The 5,884-nt window shown below is 44.1% G+C and overlaps 1 non-coding gene across 1 annotated transcript; it reads right to left on the reverse strand.

Annotated features, from left to right (window-relative positions):
• Nucleotides 1-1,321: 1,321 nt before the first annotated feature.
• LOC120880679 lies at nucleotides 1,322-1,450 on the reverse strand. The gene has a single exon (XR_005725088.1). It is a non-coding gene; the product is annotated as a small nucleolar RNA SNORA19 (small nucleolar RNA).
• Between the last annotated feature and the right edge of the window lie 4,434 nt (nucleotides 1,451-5,884).

The raw sequence follows: 5,884 nt of genomic DNA on the forward strand, positions 1-5,884 counted from the left end.
ATAAAATTTTTTGCTTAGCTGAAATTTAAATCTAATTGGGTACGCTGCATTTAAAAAAATTATTTGTTTATTTGGCTGCACTGGGTTGCAGCATGTGGGATCTAGTTCCCTGACCAGGGATCCAACCCAGGCCCTGTGTGTTGGGAGTGCATAGTCTTAGTCACAGACCATCAGGAAAGTCTCTATGCTGCTATATCTGGCAATCTTATTCCTGACATTCTATACCCCTATCCAGAACCAGATTTTATTATGGGGATTTTGGCTACCTCTCCATATGATATTTAGGTCATCAAAAAATTAATAAAATAAAACAAAACAGCTGCCTTTCCAGAACTGCAGAGAAAATTCTTGCTACATGAGAAATGAGAATTTGCTCTTCTCTGGAGGAAACTTTCTGCTGCTTACAACATGTAAAAGACCAGTGCTCAAGGCTCAGCCCTTCTTCAGCTCTCCTTCTTCTGTCTGATGTTACCGTGTTCACCACCTGTAAATCCACCCAGTCAATAGAACATTGTCTTGTACACAGGTCAAGATAGTTAGATGTTGTGAAACTGTGATTTACAAAGGAAAAAGAAGAGGCCATTCCTATCCCCAAAGAGTTTATAATCTAGTTTGAAATCAGAACAAACTCAAGGAAAAAAAAATAGGGAATTTTCAAAGAAGAAGCAGGAGCCAGGGCTGACCAATTAGGCTGAGTCTGATACTGGGGAAAGTGGATTGAGATGGTGTTCCACACAAGAAACCAGTATTTACTGGACATCCATCATAAGCCCCCTTGATGACCTCACTTAATTCTCATTACAGTTTTATGAGGCAGGACTGGTCATCTTGATCTGGAGGAATGACTGAGGAGGAAATTGAGGCTCAGAATTATTAGATGTCTTGCCCTGTATCACAGGATTAATCAATAGTCTTCTAATTCCACACTCCTTTCACTAAACCATAGACCAGTGCTGGTTAGTTAGTGCTGGTAACATTTTAAAACAGTGCTGGTTAGTTAGTGCAGGTAACATTTTAAAACAAAATGCAAATTTATAAAAACATTGCAGCAATCTTACTCTAAAAGGACTACACTGCAAAATTTTCCATCAGTTTTTTCCTGTATTTTCCAAGAGACAGTAGATGGAGCAAAAGATATTGATCAAGGTCTTAGTAGAATAGGAAAAGAGTTCAGAACTATGACTGTTGAGATTTTTGTTAGTCTGTCTTGAGGTCTATCCCTAACTTCCATGAGCTATGTCATAGCTAGACTAATTCTGCAGAGCTTATAGTAATTTGAATTGCCACACTAAATGCTGTTGTGAAATAAAGTGGATTTTTCATTTGTCTGAAGGAGACTGGCAGCATTTCTATTTAGTTTTACTACTAATTAACCTTCAATTATTTGTATAGCACGTAAGATTTACACTGCTCACATATAAAAGAGAAAGCAGGTCAATGAAAGGTGCGCTGAAATAAACTAGATTTTGATGAATTCCCTTGGAATGTGAGTTATCATTCTCTGAGAGACCTGGGTGCTATAAAGTTTATATCCCTGAGTTGGGAATAACTATGTTTCATCTGAGTGGCAGAGATACAGCGACTTATTTCTGTCTCCGCAAATATGTGGCAATGAAGTTCATGCCATCACACACCACCAAACTGTGTGCAACCACAGCTCTTTTCTGCTGCCTTATCAGCCTCTCCCATAGAACAGAGGGCATAAGACAGGGAGAGTATTTGCTATAAGTTGAGTTTGCAGGCTGCCCACAAGGAAGATGGAGATTTCACAAGTGTTCTTGATGTAGAAGATGATATTTATGTGAGGTTACTCTGAACACTGAACTGGAGAAAGGCATAAAGTGATGGAAGCAAGTTGGAAAATCTTATAACTAAGTTTGTGGGCCTGAACTTTTTTCAAATATAGGAGAAATCAGAGAGGCAGAGAATACATTCCCAGGAGCCTGCTCCTCCTTCCAAAAAGCCTTGAGAAAAGCAATAGAGGGAATTGAGCCAAGAGAGTACAGACTTAAATTCTCCACCTCACTGCTTCCCAGTATTAGCAAGTATGATTAGGAGATACGACTGAAGCTAATCATAGGACCTGATGTTTGTGTTTATAATTTTCCATTTCCCTGCACTCCTCCTCTTATGTATGCATTTATTCAGTAAGTGTTTATTGAGTGCCTACTATGTATCAGGCAGGCTACTGAGACTGTGGAGTTTATGACAAGGAAACACTGATACTGTTCCCACCCTAATAGAGCTTATAAATCAGCGGAAAAGGCAGACGTTAAAGCAGTCAAAAGCCACTGTGAGATTACTACCAAGAGTTCATGGTATTGTGAAGGTCTTTTCTATGTGTTGGGAACTGTTCTAAGAGCTGAGAATATGGCAGTAAACAGAGTAAAATCCTACCCCCTTTAATTTTATGTCCTAGTACAGGAGACGAGACAAGAGAGGACTCGTTGGAAAAGACCTTGATGCCAGGAAAGATTGAAGGCAAAAGGAGAAGAGGGCAATGGAGGATGAGATGGTTGGGACAGCATCACAGACTCAGTGGACATGAACTTGAGCAAACTCTGGGAGACAGTGAAGGACAGGGAAGCCTGGAGCACTGCAGTCCATGGGGTTGCAGAGTCAGACACAACTGAGCGAATGAATAACAACAACAACAGGAGACTACTGAAGATAAAATGTAAAAATAAACATATAATGGAAGTTCAGTGTGATGTGTAAGTGCCATAATAAAACAAAGCAGAGGAAGAGGTTAGAATGTGGCTTTAGGCAGGATGGTACTGTGGAGCCCCTCTGAAAGGATGACTCTTGAGCACTGAAACGGAAGAGCTGACAAAGACTCCCGCAGAAATCTGGAGGAAAATTGTTTCAGGTAGAAAGAGCAGCACATACAAAGGTCCTGAGGCTGGAAGGACATTGGCTGCAAATGGAAACAGACTGTAGGCAGGAAACGGTGGTTGGGGAGGTGGTCAGCAGGAGGCTGCTGCAGGAGCCCTGAGGGAAATGATGGTGCTTGGGCTGGATTGGTGGTGGGGGGGGAGGAGGCGAGATGGTGTGGGTTTAGGAATTTCCTCTATCATAAAAGGATTCCACCTGGTTAGGGAGGTGGAATCTTCTATGTTTTCAGAAGAAGCAACATTTGTGCTGAGTAGAAGTAGCTGTGCTGTGCTATGCTAAGTCGCTTCGGTAATGTCCAACTCTTTGCAACACTATAGATGGTAGCCCACCAGACTCCTCCAGGCAAAAATACTGGAGTGGGTTGCCATTTCCTCAAGTGAAGATAAAAGGACGGAATATTCCAGAATATAAATATGCATACCCCGTGGGGGAGAAAGTCAAGGTTGAGGCATTGAAAGAAGATCTGGCTGCCTAGGCAAAGATGAGAGAGAAGGGGAGGCTGGAAAGATGGGCAGAATAGACCTCGTGGGACTGTGCAAGCCTCTTGCAGAACCTTTGTCTTTTTTCTAAGGGTTGTCAGAATTCATAGAAGGAATTTCAGCAGAAGCAGCCTTGTCAAATGTGTGTTTTGGAAAAGTTTCCAATTGTAGGATGAAAGAAGCTCAATTTTTTTACTGACATTCATCCCCGATGAAGGTTCTCCTATATCCATTTTACAGACAAGAAAACTGAGTTTCAGATAGCTGACGGCACTTGTTGGGGCCCACAACAAGATGGCTGACTCTGGGGTCCAGACCTGCAGCCCTTTGTACCCATTTGCCTTTGCTCCCCCTCTCCCACCCCTCCATAGCATCACCCCCAACCCTTGGCCCAAGCACTCAGTAGTGACAGTTATGGTTATTTCTGCCTGTTCCTTCTCAGACTGGGCATCACTATCTCCCTTTCTGTCTTTTCAAGGCTTTGACTTCTTTCTCTGTACTGGAAAATTCCAAGGATGCAGGTGTGGTCTTCATTTTCCTGCCCCAATTTGCATTTTGGAATGAAGTTTTTTTTTTTTTTTCATGGAGTCCAGCAGGGGCAACACACTGTTACTAACAGTCATTAATTCCTGCTACCATCATCTGTCTCGCTTCCCCTTCCTCTCTCCCTCAAACTTTTACTGAACTCTGTCTATGCACCAGGCATCAGGTTTACAGAAATAATTCTTGTCCAGGTTGGAGAAAAAGCTATGAAAACCAGGTGACACAGATTAAATTGTTAATAGTGTGTGAATAAGTTGGGCAGGTATTTCTCTTGTCAGAGACCCAAGGGAAGGAAAGAGCTGTGGAGAGAGGCAGGATTGGGCCAAAAAAAAGGAAAGGATGCAGGAAGAGCTTCCCAAAAAATCTTGCAACCTGGGGACTTCCCTGTGGTCAGTGGTTAAGAATCCTTGTTTCCTTGCAGAGGATGTGAGTTCGATCCCTAGTCAGGGAACTAAGATCCCGCATACTACACTGCAAGGTCAAAAAATAAATAAAAGTAAATGAAATAAAAAGAAACTGGCAACGTGGCCGAAGCCTAATCCAATAGGAGACACTGCATAGGAAAATCCTCTTAAAAAATGTTCTTGGTCCTTTCAGTCCCCCAGATTGTGATAACAAGGAAGATGTAGGCTGACGGAGGATGACATTTTCAGCAGCTATGGAATAAGAGGCTCAGAAATGGGGGCCGGTGCTCCTTGAGGGAGAGAGAGCCCCAGAACACCAGATGGTGGTGGGGTAGATGGGGATGTAATGCCTTCAGTCTTTTCCATGCCTGCCGGCCAGGCACAAAGGTCAATCGCTCCTACAGGCAAGGAAGGCTGCTTGGGTGTTACCGTTCTGGTGGCCATGGGTGTGTTTATTTATTTACTGATTTATTTTGCCAGTCAAACTCCAGTTTATTGACAGGACTCAGCCAGCCTCTGGTCTTTTCTACCCCAACCGACCGCAGCACAGAGAAATAATTAGTTGCTGCAGTGTCGGGAACGGATGTCCAACTGACATCTTCCCTTTGCCAGAGTCAAATTCAGCGGTTTCCCTGCCTGCTGAAATTACCAGCTTCATGCTGCCTTCCTCTCCCCGCTGCCTACCTAGTGGGGCTTTCCTTGCTCATTAAGAGCAGAGCCAACCCCTCGGCCTGACCTTGGCTTATAATGTGCCCTCCCACCCTTTTCCCCTTTTCATCTTATGTATTCCTTTCTGGTGGGTGTATGAGGGGGAGAGTGAGTCTTGAGTAGGTTCTGATTCTTCCCCACTAAGAAAAGCTGGCTTCTCACTGTTTCTCAAAGACCTAGGGCTCTGAGACTACAAGGGCACGGGTAGGCTGTTAATTGCTTCCTGTCGGTGTAGTGACCTTTGTCTCCTTGAGGGTGTCCTGAGGCTTTTTTGCAGATGCAGTCAAAGCGTGCACTTTCAAAAGCCATGCTTCATTCTGGACACTTCTGTGTTCTGAAACCTCTAGAAAAGGCAGGGTGGGATATTGAGGGATAAGTAGTGGAATGACTGGGGCGGGGGAGATGGTAGTGAACACTTGAGAATACAGAGATGTGCTAGGCCTGAACTTTAGAGACATTGTCCGTTGGGGCTGACGTAGGGGATTAGTAACAGGGTTGGCAGGGCATTTGTTTATTCATTCACTCTACTAACAATGGGCTTCCCTGGTGGCTCAGATGGTAAAGAATCTGCCTGCAGTACAGGAGACCTGATTTCAATCCCTGGGTTGGGAAGATCCCCTGGAGAAGGCATGACAACTGACTCCAGTATTTTTGCCTGGATAATCCCATGGACAGAGGAGCCTGGTGGGCTACAGTTCATAGGGTCCCAAAGTGCTGGACATGACTGAGCACGCATACACGTATACTAATGTGTGTGGGGCTTTTTCATGTGCCAGGCACGGATCTAGGTCCTGGGGATGCTGGAATGAGCTGCAGGTGGTCCCTACAGCTGGCTGACTGGGAAGCCTGGGGGGT

This window comes from Oryx dammah, unplaced genomic scaffold, assembly GCF_014754425.2.
Source record: "Oryx dammah isolate SB20612 unplaced genomic scaffold, SCBI_Odam_1.1 HiC_scaffold_21, whole genome shotgun sequence".
NCBI lineage: Eukaryota > Metazoa > Chordata > Mammalia > Artiodactyla > Bovidae > Oryx > Oryx dammah.